Here is a 20,379-nt window from a genome sequence, read left to right on the forward strand (position 1 = left end):
AACAAATGATCACTGCCATTATTTCCATTTTACAGATGAGAAAACTAAATCCTGGAAGAGGTAAGTATTACTAACTTGAGCACATGATAGAACAAGGACTTAAAACTAGATGCATAAGAGTCATACTTCTGGTAACACAGCAACTCTGGAAATTAGCCTTTAATAGTTATCAGTGAAATCCAAGGGAAGGTCAAATCCTGGAGCCTTGGACAAGAATGACAGCATTTACTACAGAAATGAAGATTTCAGCTCAGCATTACATAATTTCCTCCCTGCCAAAGAAATAAAAGGGCATTCATTCCCTTCACTTTTTTCTTCAGCAGAATAATTTGGTGTCTGTGGACTGGTCCATGTAGCTAAGAAATTCAAATGCATAATTAATTATTCTACCAAAACATAGTTCAATTCAAAACATTTGCTTGTTTTTAATATAAATTCTAAGTTTTGCGGTATTCAAAAGGCATTTCATATGCTTACAAATGTACTAATTTAAGATTCTGGTTTTCTAAAAATGTGATGATTCAATTAATATGTATTATAAAACATTTGGTAAATTAATTTAAGGTGTTGAAGAGAAATTCATATTTGTACACAGATACTTCTTCACCATAAATCCATATGAGTTAATTTTGCTCTCCTGCTGTTAAAATACTAAAAATTCCTAGAAATAAGGCATTCCAAAGATAAGCCACCCATAAGCCATGAAACTTTAATGTATACTTTAATATACTTCAATTTTTACTGCAATTTGCTTTTAAGAAAGTACTGTCCAAAAAGTACTTTATGAAGCATAATAATTCACAAATAAATTTTAAAAATAACATCATTTTCCTGCCTACCCAGAGATGGAGTCAGTCCTTGGACATCATTAGTCAATTTTATTTAATTTTCATACATTTCCTTATGACAGTACTTCAACAAAATGAGTTGAGTCCAGCACTACCATTCAAAAGCAAAAGACGGCTCTCCTGAAATACTCAGCCACTACTTCTCCGATGTTCCCCAACCACAAGAATCTTAACAGTTTGACATGACCTAACCTACCTGCATTCATATGCTTGGTTTTGCATGAGACCATCTCTTTAATGCAGTGGACAAAAGCAAAAAAGACGGTGTCCTTCCAGAAACTTTCTCTGTCAATCCGTTTTAAAACTCTCGAAGATCCCCTTACACTGGCAAAGTTGTTAGCAAGTGGCCATCTGTTCCTGTTTGCTCTCTTCTCATCCCCTTCTGTCTCCCTTCCCTGTCGCTGACACCCCCTAACTCTGTGTACTGTTCCCTCCGGGTGCGGCTCTTGGATCACCTGACCACAACTACATGGTGGAGGAGGCGGGCGCTGGCCACAAAAAAAACAGATTTCTAGGCCCCACTGAGTCAGAATTTCTGGGAAGTGTGCCCCAGAGATCTCTCTCTCTCTCTCTCTTTTTTAATCAAGCAGCCCAGGATATTTTTATGCACATTAAAACTTGAGACTCACTGCATCAAGTAAAACTGCCATAAGATAGTTACAAATAACCCCCAAATGCCTGGCCTCGGGCAGGTGAACATTCTCTACTTCAGAACCGACTCCTGCCTTGGCCTCTGCCAAATAGAGGTGTTTCCTTTTTCCTTCTTCTTCACTCGCTCTGCATTTCAAATATTAATTTTCTGTCTTTTCGCTTGACATAGCTTTATTCTATAGGACGCATGGCTTCAGCTTAGTTAGAGCTTTAGCACTGTACCTCCAAATGTCCTCCATCCATTCCCACCTGGGTGTCCAACTGTGATATTTCATTCAATATGTTCCAAGGCTAAGTACATCTTTCCCATAAATACTGCTAGCTCCATATAAATTCATGTATTCAACATTATTTATTAAGCCCTTCCTTAGTGCTAGGAGCTGGTGATAGAATGGTGAGCAAGGAGAGAGACACGTCTGATCTTACGGATCTTCCATTCTTCTAGGAGATAGGGCTGGGGCAGAGACATGTAAAGATATTAATTCTACACAATTACAAAATAAAAACTGTGGTAACCGCTATGAAGACAAAATACAGGAAACAAGGAGAGTTTTGCATCTTTTGGTGAAAATCCCTCATAAGTTACTGTATGTCCACAATGCATCAGGAGACACATGCCATTGGTTTGTTTGATTATTGGTGAAATTAGCTTTAATCATTTGTTTTTGTTATGTCTGTCAGGATTCCCCCCGTAAAGATATTATTTCCCCTTTGTAATTAAAGAGGATCTTGGAGGAAGTTATTTTGAAACTATGCAAATATGCCCTTGTTGCCCACTAATCTTAGCAACAAAAGATATTTTTGCCTGAAACAATTACTAATGTATTTGAAAATGGTGATTTTTCTATTTCCATCATTCCTTCTACATTTATTAGTTTAGCTGAAATTCTTGGTTGAAAGTTGTTTTACCTTTATATAAAAAATTTTAAATGTAGGCTATCAAGTGGATCTATCTTTTTCATGGTACCTGAATCTCTCAACATTCTTTAAAAGGTCTTCAAACCTACCTGATCATAAATATTTAAAAATATATCCACGAATCTTTTCTTATGGTATTTTTATTGTTAGGTATTTTGGAATTAATATGTTTGATCCATGTGGAATTCATTTTTATGTAAGGAGATGACACAGTCTTTTCTGATCACTAGGCAAAATGGCCTTCATTCTGTCTGCCTCAATTATAATTGCAAATTGACCTGAGTTCCCTCAAATATATTTAACTTCTTATTTAATTTTCAACTCTGCTCAACAAGGTGATCTACCCAAACTGGCACTTAAGTACATAGTTATGAAATTCAAATAGTATAGCAGTGATGGATAAAGTCACAGAGAGAACAGGAGCTGGCAGCACAGAGAGGAAGCAAATTTGCAACTGTGGAATGAGGTCACCCAGGTCTGAACTAAAAAGCAATAAAGGAATGGAGAAGGATAAAGAGTTATTGGGGAAGATTCTGAGGAAAAAAAATCACAGAACTTGGAAGTGGATATAATGAGATACAGGAGCATAAATAAGCAAAGACATTGTAAATGTTGGCATCTAAGAGGAATGGAGATGGTGATGCTTCTGACTTCACTGTCAGAAGGTGAAGGATCATCTCTTGCATCTCAACGAATGGTACCAACATCCAATCAACTAAACAGCCACCCTGCATCTGCCCGCTCTGCCAACCCAACATCCAACTTACCACCTATGTGTGCAGATTCAGATTCACCCTCCAAGACATCTCTCAAATCTGCATCTTCTCACCATCTTACCAGGAGGCACCCTAATCTATGCCACCTTTTTTTCTGTCTGCAGTGGTAGAACAGCCTTCTGATTGTTCAATTTGTTTCTATCTTGCTCCTTTTCAATGAATTCTATACAACAGTGTAGTAAACTTTTAAAAATCTGATTCAGTCCATTATTTCTTTATTAATTTTCTGTTTGGAGGATCTGTCTCATGCCGTCAGTGGGGTGTTGAAATCTCCGGCGATTATGGAGTTGCTATTAATCCATTTGCTTAGCTCCAGTAAGGTTTGCATTATGAATCTGGGTGCACCTAAGTTGGGTGCATATATATTTAAAATTGTTATCTCTTCTTGTTGAACTGTGCCTTTCACCATTATATAATGACCCTCTTTGTCTTTCACTACTTTGGTTGGCTTAAAAACTAAATCGTCTGAAATTAGAACTGCCACACCAGCCTTCTTTTGGCTTCTATTTGCTTGCAATATTGATCTCCACCCTTTTATTTTTAGTCTATATGCATGCTTGCAGGTTAGATGTGTTTCCTGAAGACAGCATATACTTGGCCTATATTTTCTTATCCATTCAGCCAGCCTATGTCTCTTGAGTGGAGAGTTTAAGCCATTCACATTTATTGAGAGAACTGATAGGTAAGGTAGATTACTGATCATTCTGTTGGGTTGGATGTTGTTGCTATGATTTCTGTCTTGAGCCATTGTAATATCTGGCCTTTAATATCTTTGGGTTTTGGTTGTTTTTATATTTGTGGGTTATTATTATGATGTTCCGTGCGTAACGCTGTTTTAAGTACTTCTTGCAGGGCTGGTCTTGTCTTGGTGAATTCTCTGAGCCTTTGCTTGTCTGAGAATGTTTTTATTTCTCCTTCATATACGAAGCTTAGTTTTGCAGGGAATAATATTCTAGGCTGGGCATTGTTTTGTTTCAAAAGAGTGAGAATGGGGCCCCAGTCTCTCCTTGCTTGTAAAGTCTTATTAGAGAAGTCTGATGTTATTCGAATTGGCTTTCCCTTGTATGTTACTTATTTTTGTCTTACAGCTCTTAGAAGGGCCTCTTTAGTTGATACTTTGGTCAGTCTGATGACTGCATGTCGTGACGTCTTCCTGTTTGCATTGAATCTCCCAGGGGTCCTCTGAGCTTCTTGAACTTGTATATCAAGATTTTGAGCAAGGCCTGGGAAATTTTCCTCTATTATATCTTCAAACAGCTTGTCCAACCCTTGAGTGTTGTCTTCTTCCCCTTCCTATGACCCTCACGTTAGGTTTCTTCACATAATCCCACAGCTCTTGTAGGTTTTGCTCTTTTCTCTTGTTTTTCTGCTCTATTTCTATGACTGATTTATTTAATTGGAGGGTGTTATCTTCAAGCTCTGAGATTCTTTCTTCTGTTTGATCTACCCTGTTCTTGAGACTTTCCACTGTATTTTGTAGTTCCTTGAATTGATTCTTCATTTCCAGGAGTTCGGTTAAACTTTTCTTCATTGTGTCTATTTCTTTTCCCATATCCTGGAGGCTTTTTGTGGTTTCTTTGTGTTGGTTATTGAGTTGTTGTTGCAGCTGGGTGAGTGTTCTTATGATCCACATACGAAATTCCTCTTCTGTAATATTGGTTGCCTGATTTTGGTTGGTGTCCGTTTCTAGGGGGCTGGTGCTCCTCTTTGGGGGTGTGTTTTCCGTTTGGTTCTTCATATTTCCTGAGTTCTTTCGCTGATTTCTTCCCATGTCGATCAGTTGTTGTTTCTTTCCTTAAGTTATTGTTTGGGTATTCACACACCTTGTTTAGTTTCTGAGGCGTTAGGTGGTGTCTGTGGGTAAAATTGGACCACTCCCTGTATATTGAGTCAGTGGGTGCCGTGGAAAGGCTGTGCAAGATGCCGTCCCTGTCAGTAGGTGGCGTTTGCTTGGAGGAACAGGCTATGCTATTGATTTTGTGTCCTGTTATCAGCTCTTGTTCTGGGCGGAGCTGGGTTGGGTAAGCCTGCCCTCAGGCCGTTAGCAGGGGTCAAAGTTCTGTGCTCTGCTTCCAGGGAAAGCTGTCAGGGTGGGGCTGGAATGGTCCCGCTCAGCCAGAAAGTCTGTGTGTGGGGGTGGGGCTGTCTGAGACCCGCAGTCTGGAGCGGGCCTCGCTTCTTTCCACCTTCCCTAACTCCGCAGCTACTCCTGGGCCTCTGCCAGCAGGCCAGACCACAAGCCACCAGGCCTCCCCGGACTGTGATGCCGGCGGGGAGATTCCCTGCACAGGAACGCCACCTAGGTTGGGTGCACGGCCTCCTCCTGGGAGGAGGGTTGCCCTCTAGGACGCCGATCCGCCCCTGGAGGCACACATACCTCAGTAGGCTGTTCACGTATAACCCTTCCGTGCCCCGGGCAATGCTAGCCCTCGGTGCAGGGGATCTGGTCTGCAGGTCCAACCTCTGGGTCCCAGAGTTCAAACTGTATCCCCACCAGGGAGAGGATTTCCAGTCCCAATTCACCCACAGGGAGCCCAAGTTGGGTCTATGTCTCTCAGCCTCTGAGTCGGCACCGTTCTCCTGGGAACACCATGCCAGCAGCACCTTGGAGGGCGGGTGGGTAGAGAGCTCACAGTCTGAGTTCCCCTGAGTCAGCTGTAGGGTCTCAAACGGGAAGGTCCCATTCCCTGGAGGTGCCTCTGGCTGGTGGCTGTAAACAAAACTCTAGAACAATTGGGTCTGACTGACATTTACAGAACATTCTACCCAAAATCCACTGAATATACGTTCTTCTCATCAGCTCACGGGACATTCTCTAAGATTGACCATATCCTAGGACACAAAGAAAATCTCAAGAAATTTAAAAAAATAGAAATCATAGCATGTACCTTCTCAGATCACAGTGGAATAAAACTAGAAATCAACCCTAACAGAAACTCACATTTCTACACAAAAACGTGGAAATTAAACAACCTTCTCCTAAATGATTACTTCATAAATGAAGAAATCAAGACGGAAATAAAAAATTCTATGAAGGAAACGACAATGGAGAGACAAGTTATCAAATCCTCTGGGACACAGCTAAAGCAGTTCTGAGAGGAAAGCTTATCTCCATAAATGCCTATAACCAAAAGACAAGAAGATCACAAATAGACAATCTAATGAAACGACTCAAAGAGCTGGAAAAAGAAGAACAGACCAACCCCAAACCCAGCAGAAGAAGTGAAATCAACAAGATCAAATCAGAACTAAACGAAATTGAAAACAGGGAAGCTATTCAGGAGATTAATAAAACAAAAAGTTGGTTCCTTGAAAAAATAAACAAAATTGACACACCATTGGCTAAGCTAACGAAAAGCAGGAAAGAGAAATCTCTAATAAACTCCATCAGGAACAAAAAAGGAGATATCACAACTGATCCCAAAGAGATACAAGATACAATTTATGAATACTACAAAAATCTTTATGCACACAAACTGGAAAATGTGGAGGAAATGGACAAATTTCTAGAAACACACAGCCTCCCTAGGCTCAACCAGGAAGAAATACATTCCCTGAACAGACCAATCTCAACAGCTAAAATAGAAACAGCAATTAAAAATCTCCCTAAAAAGAAAAGTCCCGGTCCAGATGGCTTCACACCTGAATTTTACCACACTTACAAAGAAGAACTAGTACCTATCTTGCAGAAACTATTCCACAACATCGAGAAGAACGGAAACCTCCCCAACACCTTTTATGAAGCGAATATTACTCTGATACCAAAACCAGGAAAGGATGCAACAACAACAACAACAAACTACAGACCAATATTCCTAATGAATATAGATGCAAAAATTTTCAACAAAATCTTAGCTAACCAAATCCAGACACTTATCAAAAAAATAATCCACCACGACCAAGTGGGCTTCATCCCAGGGATGCAGGGATGGTTCAACATACGTAAATCTATAAATGCAATTCACCACATAAACAGAAGCAATAACAAAGACCACATGATTCTTTCAATAGATGCAGAAAAAGCTTTTGACAAAATTCAACACCCTTTCATGATATGAACACTTAAGAAAATAGGCATAGAAGGGACATACCTAAAAATGATACAAGCCATATATGACAGACCCATAGCCAACATCATACTGAATGGGGAAAAATTGAAATCATTCCCACTTAGAACTGGAACCAGACAAGGCTGCCCACTATCTCCACTTCTGTTCAACATAGTGCTGGAAGTCTTGGCTACAGCAATCAGACAGGAAAATGGAATCAAAGGTATCCAAATAGGGGCAGAAGAGATCAAACTTTCACTGTTTGCTGATGATATGATATTGTATCTAGAAAACACCAAAGATTCAACCAAGAAACTCCTGGAACTGATCAATGAATTTAGTAAAGTCTCAGGATACAAAATCAATACACAGAAATCAGAGGCATTCATATACGCCAACAACAATCTCATTGAGAACCAAATCAAAGACTCAATTCCCTTCACAACAGCAACAAAGAAATTAAAGTACCTAGGAATATACTTAACCAAGGACATAAAAGACCTCTACAGGGAGAACTATGAAACACTGAGGAAGGAAATAGCAAAGGATGTAAACAGATGGAAATCCATACCATGCTCATGGATCGGCAGACTCAATATCATCAAAATGTCTATACTACCCAAAGTGATCTACAGATTCAATGCAATACTGATTAAAATCCCATCAGCATTCTTCACAGATATAGAAAAAATAATTTTATGCTTCATATGGAACCAAAGAAGACCCCAAATATCAAGAGCAATTCTAGGCAACAAAAACAAAATGGGAGGCATTAATATGCCAGATATCAAACTATACTACAAAGCTGTAGTAATTAAATCAATATGGTATTGGCACAAAAATAGGAATATTGACCAGTGGAACAGATGTGAGAATCCTGATATAAAACCATCCTCATATAGCCATCTCATCTTTGACAAAGCAGTCAAAAACATACGCTGGGGAAATGAATCCCTTTTCAATAAATGGTGCTGGGAAAACTGGATAGCCACCTGTAGAAGGCTAAAACAGGACCCACGCCTTTCACCTCTCACAAAAACCAACTCATGCTGGATAACAGACTTAAACCTAAGGTATGAAAGTATTAGAACTCTAGAGGAAAAAGTTGGAAACACTCTCCTAGACATCGGCCTGGGCAAAGAGTTTATGAAGAAGTCCCCAAAGGCAATCACAGCAGCAACAAAAATAAATAAATGGGACATGATCAAACTACAAAGCTTCTGCACAGCCAAAGAAATAGTCATGAAAGTAAACAGACAACCTACAGAATGGGAGAAAATTTTTGCATCCTATGCATCCGATAAGGGACTGATAACTAGAATATACTTAGAACTCACGAAAATCAGGAAGAAAAAATCAAATAAACCCATTAAAAAGTGGGCAAAGGACTTGAACAGAAACTTTTCTAAAGAAGATAGAAGAATGGCCAACAAACATATGAAAAAATGCTCAACATCTCTAATCATCAGGGAAATGCAAATCAAAACCACAATGAGATATCACTTAACCCCAGTGAGAATGGCCTTTATCAAAAAATCTCCAAACAATAAATGCTGGCGTGGTTGTGGAGAGAGAGGAACACTCCTACACTGGTGGTGGGACTGCAAACTAGTTCAACCTCTGTGGAAAGCAATATGGAGATACCTTAAAGTGATACAAGTGAATCTACCATTTGATCCAGCAATCCCATTGCTGGGCATCTACCCAAATGATCCAATGACACTCTACAAAAAAGACACCTGCAATCAAATGTTTATAGCAGCACAATTCATAATTGCAAGGCTGTGGAAACAGCCCAAGTGCCCATCAATCCAAGAATGGATTAATAAAATGTGGTACATGTATACCATGGAGTACTATTCAGCTCTAAGAAACAATGGTGATATAGCACATCTTATATTTTCCTGGTTAGAGCTGGAACCCATACTACTAAGTGAAGCATCCCAAGAATGGAAAAACAAGCACCAGATATATTCTCCAGCAAACTGGTATTAACTGAGTAGCACCTAAGTGGACACATAGGTACTACAGTAATAGGTTATTGGGCAGGTGGGAGGGGGGAGGGGGGCGGGTATATACATACATAATGAGTGAGATGTGCACCATCTGGGGGATGGTCATGATGGAGACTCAGACTTTTGGGGGGAGAGGGGGAAATGGGCATTTATTGAAACCTTAAAATCTGTACCCCCATAATATGCCGAAATAAAAAAAAAACAAAAACAAATCTGATTCAGATTCTGTCATTCCTTTGCATAAATCCTTCGAATGCCTTTGCACTGCTATTAATATCGTATATCCTTAAGAAGCACCACAAAGCTTAGTCTGATGCAGCTGCCTCCTCATCAGCTTTCTTGTACCCTCTCCTCCACACACTGGCTTCTTCTAATGGCTCAGAGGCAGTATAGGAAGCCCTAGTGCACTGGCTGCTTCTAATTGCTGAGATCCACTATGCAAAGCCAATTGCAAAGGCACTCCACCCTCAGTTCACACTTCTTCTTTCTATCTATCTTCCTAGTGGTAGCTTAAGCATCTCCTCTTTAGGCTACATTTTTTGACCACCACCTGACCAGGTCACCGCCTTGATTACATATACTCATGAAGAAACATCAGATGAACCTAAATCAAGGGATTTTTCTACCAAACAACTCTTAAAGAAAAGTGTCAAGATAACTAAAGTCAGAAATGATCAAATTGTACCTTTAAAAATCTTTTCAAAAAATAAGAGAACAACAAAGGAAAAAAATTTTTGCATCAATGACAGCTATAATATCTACTTCCTCTAAACTATAGGAAACATTCCCAGAATAGTAAGAAAACGACAAAGACTTGAATAAAAATGGGCAAATGACTATGATCACCTCCCAATGATTTTTACTGCGATTTTGGAGTAGAGAATTTGAGGGGCATTTACAAATTGGGAGATTCACCCAACTTGCACAAGTACTACAAGCATAGTCCTATAGTGAATCCTTGCCTTGGCTTTCTGGCTTTTAAAAAGTCTAACCTGAAAGTTCCTATGAAAATTTCAGCAAAACCAACTTACAAAGAGTTTATATGGCCCATAACTATTGCTGTACTTTATGCAAATAATCAGGCCAAGTGAAATGAGACTAATGTCCCTTGCTATGGGATGTTAGCTGAAGCTGCCCCTGTGACTAAAGACATAAAATAATATTGACAACTGAAATACTCATGCTGTCTCGGGTAATGTGAAGAAGAGTTAGGAAAAGATTTTTCCTTTTGAGCTATGTATAACTTAGAGAAACTGGGTAAAGTAACCTTTTGTAAGCAAACTTTATCTTTCTCTCTACATGATTTCTCCAAAATTTGGAAACAATTTGTGAGTATTCTTATTTTATGGCAATATAGTTATTTGCATAAATTCAATAAGAATGTTTCCTTTTGTAACAAGAAACAATTGGAGACACTGTTTATTTTACCAAGGCTTTGCCTAGAATGGAATATTTTCAGATATGACCAGACTGCTTTGAGGAATTAAGTTTGACTTTATAAAGTCAATAAAAAAAAAAGCCCCTTGGAAAGACTGGCCTGGTACCCTGCCTCTCTTGTAAGATTCCTGACCTGTGATAAGTAAAGAATGTTACTTTCTGATGAACTTCGGTATCTCAAGATATTTTGGGACGTGGAGAAGAGGGGAATTCAGCCAATTCATACAAGCACTATAAACACAGTCTAGTGGTGAATCCTTGGCTTGGCTGTAGGCTTTTAAAAAGTGTAACCTGAAATTTCTTATGAAAGTTGCTGCAAAACCAACTTACAAAGAGTCTATGTGGCCAATAATTGCTGTACTTTATGCAAAAAATTAGGCAAAGTAAAATCACACTAAAATTTATTTTGCAAATAAATTGGCCCTACTATGATTTATCCTTGGTAGAAATGGGGAAACTGGAGATAAAAAAAAAATGTTTCAGGAAAATAAAATCTATGGTATGGTTGTTATTAGATTCTAGCCCTAACCATTGTTTTTGAGTTCTTCTATAATTTGAACTAAATTCTGAATTATTTCCTGGTTATACCAAGTCCATAAAGAAGAACTGGGTTGTAATTTTCTCCACGGCTCCCTAATGGAATAGGTTCTTTTTGTTGTTGTTCTAGTACGTAAATTCTTTTGGTTGTAATCCTTGTGTACATTATATCAAATTATTAATGTTATATATCTCTTGTTTTACTCCTGAGAAAATAAAAATCACAGTATTCCGAAAACTATAGATGATTCAAAGCCTGAAAATCTCCCTCATTTGGAAACCCACTGGGCCTGACCTGTCGTCCATTGCCAAGGCACTGCTGCTAAAGTTACACAATATCAAGTGCCCTCCCCACTAAAGGCTCAGGGAGCATCCCGCAGAAGGACAGTGTGTGCGACTGTAAGAGCTGGATTGCGGGGTGGAGTGTGGAAGCTAAGCCAAACTCCATCTTGGATGCTACCCCGCCATGTTGACTTCTGACTAACCCCTGTTCTGGGACTGCCTCTAGCACACAGACTTTATTATAAATCCTGCCTTTGGATCAAAACTACCCTGCCCATAAATCCTGACCGTGGTGGGCAGATTCACACAACATTCTTGCCGCTCCCTGAGGGGATCGACTTGAGTTGTCCTACCCATTTCTTCCTCTCACCACTGTCACCACAAGAAACATGGCTTCTGTCAGTAAGTCCCTATTAAATGTTTCTGAGAAAAAAAAATGGGCAAATGACATTAGCAAGGCATAAGAGAAATATAAACAGCTAAGTAACATAAAAAAATGTTTAAACTCACTAGTAATTAAGAAACTGTGATTGTAAACAAGATATTTTTACTTAGTGGATTGATAAAATTTACATGATTGATCATACTGAGTACTGATGAGGACTGGAAAAAAAATGGCAATATTCCTTTATAATATGCATCGTGTTGACTAAGCAATTCCAATTCTAAGATTTCCCCATAGTTTACCCTGCCCATATAACACATACTCTCTCACACACATAGAAACACACTGCAGCATTGTTTAAAAATATTAAAATTCTAGAAATAAAAATAAATAGCCATCAACAGGGGACTATTTGAAATAATCTCTATCATGGATGAAGCCATTAGAAAGGACTTACATCTATATACAATGACCCAGGACGTTGGCCAAGTTTGAGAATTAAGTGAAAAGAGCAAGTTATGGAATAATATATAAAGTACGACTCATCCTTGTAATATGAATACATGTGTATTTAATACACACTGGCATTCACAAGAATAAATATGGAACAGCAGTCACTGGATTTTTCTCAGTTGTTCTCTCAAGAGGGAGATCATGAAGGTCTTTCATTTTGTTAGAAGTATGTACCACTTTATAATCAGACAAATTATACCTTTTTAAAGCATAGAAGTTTGAATTGGCCCTGGATTTGCACCCAAACCTTGACAATTTCTCCATGTGTGAATTTTAATACATTACTCCCTAAGTTTGTTTCTCTGGTCCAAAGTGAGAACAACTGTGCCCTCCTTGCCTCACGATCTTAAGGTAGTAGTAGTTGTAGTGATTATTCAAGAACTTTCTAAATCCAGAGGGGCTGGTCTGGCCTGATGGCCAAGCTGGGTGGCCTTCGTGTTACACACCATAACATGCAATTGCATGAAAAGAGCAATTTCTCAGCTACAGACCTTCAGGAACACAGAGTCGGAGAACCCTACTGCATAAACCCTTAGAAGCTGACCCTGCCAAATTCAGGGGCCCTCGTCCTCATCCATGCTTCTTTCTGCCTTTATGGTGAAAAATCAGTCTGTGTCACCCACCTGTTCCTTGATCCTCTGTTTCTGGACCACATACTTTGTGTTCCTAGCGCAAGTGTTCACTTGTTTGCATCTGGCTGGCCCCCTGCTCACAAACACATAGTGGTCACCTAGTGCCTGCCAGAACAGGTCTTAATGCCCTTGTGGCCCTTCAGCGTCCTCATGATCTGACCTATTTCCCCTCCTCTGTGTTTCCCACTGCTCCCTAATGCCTCCCCACTTCCCTTTCATCAAACCCATCTCTGCCCTAGCCAAATATCTGCCCTTCAGAAGGATGTTCGACATTATCTCTAAAAATTCCCACCAACACTGTGGTTTTCTGATTCCGTCCATGAAAACACAGGTATTATGAAGAACATGAAAGGCAGTATACTGGGCCTTTCCAAGAACACCAAGGCAGCACTGACGCATATGTTATTTCATCAAAACGTCTATGAAATCGAAGGAACGAATGCTCAAAACATAAAATAGAAGCCAGAATTTGTATATAAAATTAGATTTAGCTCGTAAGGAGATTTTTCTCAAAGGGTGGTTTACTAACCACTTGCATGAGAATCTTCTGAGAAGATCCTCAAAAGGAAGGCTGCTGGGCTCCACCCAAATGTTTTGAATAATAATCTCTGGGGATGGGATGAAGGACATTTTCTTTATGTGAGACTAGTTTGAGAATCACTTTCCAAGTCTTTCAATAATAATATATTTGACGAAAGAAAAATAACAATATGTGCCAAACGAATATGATACTTATATTTCTTTCAAGATCCACATTTTAATTTCTTGAATTTTTTATTAATTGGGAAAACAAAGTTCCACACTCACCAATGATTCCAAGTGACTTTAATTTTATTTATTTATATATTTAGCTTAAGTACTATATAGATTCGGTCAGCAGTTTTTCTGTTTCCTTTGAATAGGAACAGTAACATATGAAGGGCTTATTCCAGGCCTCTCTTTTCTAATCTCATTCTATCCACCCTGTACATTTGTTCTTATTGTTAAAAAAAAACAAAACCAAAAACTTACCGAACAATTTATAAATCAAACTTTCAAGGATAAAACAAATTGGAAAAAGAGCTAGAGTCAATTCACCAGAAGACTGAAGGATGAAACCCACAGATACAGAGGCCTCTCTGTATTTCTTCTCAGTTATTAAAATGCACATTTCCAGTTTTGAAAGATGTGGTTCTAGTGATATGATAAATAAAATCGCAGGGCCCTTAGATGAGCTGAACCTAGCCATAATTGCCATTCCTGATTATGCATTCCTTATGCTTTTAATTAAAGGTGCACAGGTGCCTATCGCCCCAGCCATTCAAGTCTGAAATGTAGCACCCTCAAAGGAACCCACACTGGAGCATCTCTCTGAGCAGAGGCAAATGCAAAACATAGGCGGAGTTCACAGGAAGCCAGGAGGATTAAAAATGAGTCATCACTGGCCTTCAGTTTCTAAATTAACTGAGAGATTCATCAAGTCACAAAATCAAAATGAATAATCTGTGATAGATTTCTTACTGCTTATCTCTTGTATGAGCTTTTGCTGAATCTTTGGTTCAGTTACTGCAATGCCATTGAAACATAAGTATAGCAAAAGTTTCAAAAACAAAACACAAGGCCAAATTCACCAAATCTCAAATTCTGTCATTCTTAATCAAGTTAAAACTCACACAATTTTATTAAATAAAAGTTTCTCTTAAAATAATTGAACTTTAAGTAAGGAAATGTGTAATTTACACAAAAGGGTAAATCAAAGGATGCAGAATATATTTTTGAAGATGAGATTTAACAATTTTACGCCATGAAATAATATTTTACCCATGAACTTTATACAAGACCAAGAAAAAACTTTCACCTACTTAGAAAAAAAAAGAATGCTAGTTATAGATTTCTAAAAGTTATAAGAAAAAAGAATTATAAGGATCAATGTAATAAAGTCAAAAGTTTGAAATCAGTGAGAGTAGATTGCATCCTAAAGCTCTGGAGGAATTGAGACTTGTATATTCTTCACTGCCATATCAGTCTTTCCACCTATAATTACAATTTGGACTCTTATAATTAGACACAATCATTTTGACAAGTCAAAGAACAGTTAAAATTTGCTCTGCTGTTACTCTATAAAATACTCTGAATAAGCTGAACTTAAAAATGATTAGAAATGTTATCATCATTCCACCATGGCTTACAAATGGGAGAAATCTGAGACTCTGGGAGTGTAGAGAGGGATGGATGGCATAGAAGTTTTTCAGAATCCTAAAACTCATTCCAGAACCTGATATACATTATATTAGGGAGGCATATCCTCCCTACTTCCAGCAAAGAATCAGTCAATGTAAGGAGAGATGTATGTGTTGTATATGCCAACCGTTAGGCAACAAAACAAAACAAAAAACCCAAAACACAAACAAACAAAAAACTCCCCATACACACATTGGAATACTTCTTAATAAAAAACTTAGTTAATGAATGAAAAACATTATTTACAAAATACAAAATGCCCAGGCAAAATAGCAAAAGCTTTTGGTAATAACCTGGGTACTAATTCTAAGCCCTGAAGCTCCATGAGGACAAGCCCCTACTTTTCTTGCTCCAATCAGTATCCCCAGCATCTGGCATGCAGTATAGGAGACAGAGGTCCGGGTTGGACTTCCAGCTCAATCACTTACCAGCCTCCCATAAAAGGCAATTTACATAGTCTCTTTGTACCTCGATTTTTAAATCTGCAAAATGGCACCTGTTGCATACGTTTGTTCTAAAAATTAGTAACAAGGATAAGAAACACATAAAGCACCTAGCTGTGTGCCAGACACTGTTCTAAGCACTCTTCATGTACACTTATTTACTCATTGAATCCTCCCCCAAATCTTATGAGATAAAAACTAATATCCCAAATAAAAGATGATGAAACAGGCTCAGAGAAGTCAGTAACTTGCCCAAGACACACAACTAGTAAATGGCAAAAAATTTTCATCTTCCGAACCACTCCATCATCCTTGAGAAAATGTGTGTTAAAGCTCAGTGCAATGAATGCCTGGCGTACAGCACGTGCTCAATAACTAAGGTTTATGTTTGCAAGATTCTGAGGTTACAATCACAAGGGCTCAGCAGGAAAGAATGCTGTGATTAACTGGTGATGGGATATATTAGTGACCACATCTGTGCCACAGGTCTGCAATCCCTCTTCCACATAAAAAAAAAAAAGGATCCTGATGTTTGAGTGCCTGGAGTTTCCCTTCTGTATCTCACAGTCCCTGGGATCTGATATCAGGCTGCCATCATCTCACACCAGATTATTGCCCCCACTCCCTCCTAATGATCCACCCCCGCCCAATTGCCAAAGTGCTCTTCTGAGCACTTGCTCCTTTTCAAGGGTCCTACAGTTGGCTACAACATCAAATCAAAATTCCACTCTCCGGCTTTCAAGGGCCTGCCTCTACCTCTCATTCAAGTGCTAGTGCCGACCTAGCAAATAAATATTTGATATGAATGGCCACTTTTCATTACGCAGAGAAGAACAGTGTTCATGTGACTTCAGAATGGTGAGATGCAATTTTTTATTTTATGTATGTATTTTTGCACATGGCCCAATAAAAAAATGAAATATTTCAGGATCTCATTTTATTCAAAATGAAATAAGCTTGATGTGAGAAGGACATGAAAGAATATCTAAGAGAAAAGCTGCATTACTATTATACACCAAAATGTTAATATACAGGTAAAAGTTAGCTTCCTAATCTTTCATCCTGAAGTTAAAACCTAAATCACAGGGAGACTCTCTAATGATTAGAGATTGAAAGCTGGAACTAAAACAAAAAAAGTCATTAACATTTCTTAATATTCAAGACCAAACAAGGTACCCAGTCCCAAAAGAGTGCCTTCAAAGGTTAACTAGAGCAAATCAAAACATAAGAATTCCTGGTGCTTATATCAAGAGACTGCTTTTAATAAACACAAGTTACTAAGTCTGAACTAATGTCTCTAACCACATCAATAGACAAAAATAATATGGAATTAATTTAAAATTTAGAAAGAGAACAAGCAACATGGGCTTTGAAGACTTAGCAACATGCCAAATGTTTAATCAGCCTCTCCACTCGGCATGAAGAGATGCAAGATTGTACTAGAAGTTCATCTGATTTGCTTAGAAATGCAAATAATTTCTGACAAAAGCCACATCCAGAGGTAGCTACATCCAGATTATTCCTGAGTTGAACGTTCTGATGTCAACTCAGGATTTTTGAATGTACACTCACACATCCAGCTGGACAGTTCACATGTCCAGATAGCTGGAATTTACAAGTGAACAGGTACCAATACAGTGGTTTTCGTTTGTTATTGTTTTGTTTTAGAGGGATTGTTATTGTTCCTTCAATTGAGCAAGTTGGTTTTCTTAGCTGAATATATGAACTGCAATTCAATTTGATAAAATGTTTGATTTATATAAAAAAAACAAAAAAAACAAAAAACAAAGCCGGAAGAGGTGATATAGTTAGGTTGGGAAGAGAAAGACATTCTAGATTTGTTACTTACATAACAAACATTTCTTGAACACCTGTAATCCATCAGCCCTAAGGGATGCAATGGAAATCTGGCTCTAATATCTTCAGGGACAACCATGAGTCATTGCTCCTAGTTTCAGTTGAAGCCACTTACAAATTTTTCACAGGGTCAAGGAAAAAGGTTAGTATTAGACAGAATCACAAATCCAATAGATTAATTAAAATGTCTCTCACTGATAAATGTATCCACCAGGAAAGCGCCTGGTACTTTCTGGGCAGCATCTACATTATTTCCTCTCACATCTCTTCTACCTCTTATGTTTTTGCATGAGAATTATCAGGCTTTTCTTCTCTGTAAAATTTAATCTCACTCCCTGGTTGTAGCTGTAAGTAGGCCTGGGAAGGGTCCTTAAAGAAGGAACATGATGAAACTGAGCTAATTAAGTCCTATGTGCTGAAAGCAAGAAGAGGTAACAATTATTAACAATCCTTTAGAAATATTTTTGTCAGCCCTTCTCAGGAACCAGCCCAGAGATACCCTTTCCTCCAGGAGTAACCTCTCTGCTAAGGACACCCTCAGGACGCTACTCCCTCCAATCCTCCCACAAGCAACACGAATCCTAGGAGACATGGCAAAAGTAGGTAAGAAACTGGCCTGGATGACAGAGATATGGATAAAGGGTACCTGCCTTGTAATTTAAATGGTGTTCACTTTACAAAACAGGATTAAAGAAACAAGTTTCTTCTTCTAATTTCCAAGAACCAGCTGATATATAAATTACAATCCAAGTGTATTCAAAAGCACACTGCCAAGTGGCAAACAATTTTGCTGTATGTAGGCTTGAACAGAAAACAAGCAGCCAATTTATTCTCCAGGTAGATTCCAATAACATTTCATGCATTTGAATGAAGCTCTTAATGGTGCAAATGGTAAACAAAAAGACCTTACTGCTTAAAGACTTGTGTTAAAAATAAACGTAGATATTTATAGTGTAGCTACAAAATGCCCTCTACAATCCAGTCAGAATACATTTTTGAAGTTCCATATAGCATCATCCATCCTGAAAACATAAAATTGCCAATTGAAACAAGGTCTGGAAAAAGACAAAACACTGTGGCTTAATCTCTGTGTAAAACAACCCTCAAGAATTACCATCAAAAAACTGAAACAGAAAATCAAACATTCAGCTGTACTTCTTTATCTGCTGGAACAAATCTGCATTATTAACCTTGACAAGGCCCTTGAATGAGACCTTAGATCAACATCCCAGTGATATCCATTATATTTTTTTGAAAAGCCCTTAAAACCTAGGACTTTCGGCGATTAGCAGGGTGTCATTGGAAAGCAGTGTGCTCCCTGGGGCTTACTTTGAAAGATGTCTGCTTTACTTACCACCAAACACTGATTTCCAGAAAGCAAGCCACCCACCCCTACCCCTCCACACTTAAGATTTCTTTCAGTCTTCTAGATCAGGTTCCCTTTCGTGAATTATTTATGCCTTATACAATTTTTCTTTTAAGCTTCAATCAATAATTACAGAACCATAGGCTCTGGGCTATACGCGGTGTGGGGTGTTTTAGAGAAAGTTCTGGAAAATTATGTTTTAGTAGTGACATTCCATTTCTTTGTGCATCGCAGTGGGGGGTTTTCAGGGAAGGCTTAGATTATTCAGGTGAGGGGAAATGTCTTAAAAGTTTCTGACAAATGGTAAAAGTAACATCACCTGGAAAGGGTGTACCTCAGGCTCCGCAGGGGTGAGGTCTGTTTTTCTAACCCTTGCCCCTTCCTCCTCCACACCATGCACTCTGAATGTCGACATCCTCTCCAGCGCTGCATCCCAAGGCTGAACCAGAAACCCACGCGCGCCCGCGTCTAGGTCACCACCGTAGTCCCGCCCCGCCACCAGGAGCCACAGCTTCCTGCCTCCCCCATCAAGGTGACATTAACCCCCCGGGGCCCGGGGAGGGCCCGCGGCGGCAGCACCGGCGCGGCGGCCGATGGCAGGGCTGGCAGGAAGGAAGCGAGCAGCCGCCGCCGAGGCGCGTTTTCTTCCCCCGGAGCAAGCCCGGGACCGGACGTCGCGGGCGGAAGGACGGACCGCGCCGGGCCGCCGGGCACACGCAGCCGGCGTGCGCACTTCCCGGCGCGGGGCGCGCCCCCACCCGCGCGCGCGCGGCCACTCACCGGCAGCCCTGGATGTCCGGAGCCCGCGTGGGTCGGCGACTGCGGCGGCTGCCCCCGCGCCTGCCGCGTGGCCTGGGCATCCGTCTGGCCGCTGCAGCCCGGGCCCCCGGTGGCTTTTGCTGGAAGGCACCGCAGCGGGGCGACAGCGGCAGCCGGCGAGGAGGCGCCCGCTCGCTGGCCTCAGCCCTGCCGCCTCCCCCTCCTCCTCTGCGGGCGGTGGGGCTTCGCTGGCTCTGCTCGCTCGCGCCCCGCGCGCGTCGCTCTCCTCGCCGCCTTCCTGCTCCTCGCTGTCGGACACGCCGGCGCACGGGGCGAACAGCTCCCTCGCAAACCCACGCGCAGGCCGGCCGGCCCCCAGCCCGCAGCAGCCGTCCCTGCTGCCGCCTCTGCAGGAAAACAAATTGTCACTGCGATGGTCCGGGCCTCCCTAGCCCCAGCCCCTGGGTGCCGCCTCCGCCTCTGCCTCCGCCCCCTCCTCCGCGGTGGCGGCCTCCCGCGTTCTGCGGAAACAGCTCACAGGTGGAAGCAGGTCCCCAAGGATGGCTCAGAGCGAGAGTGAACCAGTCGGGCGCGACTTTCCCTTATGAAACCCCGCACGTCACCCCCTCCACCCCCAGCCTGGGACCACCTGGACTCCCCCCTGCTGCGCTATCAGTTTCACCCAGACAGA

At 40.4% G+C, this 20,379-nt stretch overlaps 1 protein-coding gene across 6 annotated transcripts in view; it reads right to left on the minus strand.

The window, feature by feature from the left end:
• STAMBPL1 (STAM binding protein like 1) overlaps positions 1-20,167 on the minus strand; it is a 51,964-nt gene extending 31,797 nt beyond the window's left edge. The window contains exon 1 of one of the 6 annotated variants that reach the window (XR_012922886.1): positions 19,710-20,165. The gene's annotated coding sequence lies outside the window, so the exon portion shown is untranslated. Of the gene's footprint in view, positions 1-1,044; positions 3,733-19,248; positions 19,496-19,709 lie in introns of those variants that run through there. The other 5 variants (XM_076009991.1, XM_012765043.2, XM_012765036.3 and 2 more) reach the window with 5 other exon arrangements.
• Positions 20,168-20,379: the final 212 nt, after the last annotated feature.

The sequence above is a fragment of the Microcebus murinus genome, chromosome 14, assembly GCF_040939455.1.
Source record: "Microcebus murinus isolate Inina chromosome 14, M.murinus_Inina_mat1.0, whole genome shotgun sequence".
NCBI classification, from domain to species: Eukaryota; Metazoa; Chordata; class Mammalia; order Primates; family Cheirogaleidae; genus Microcebus; species Microcebus murinus.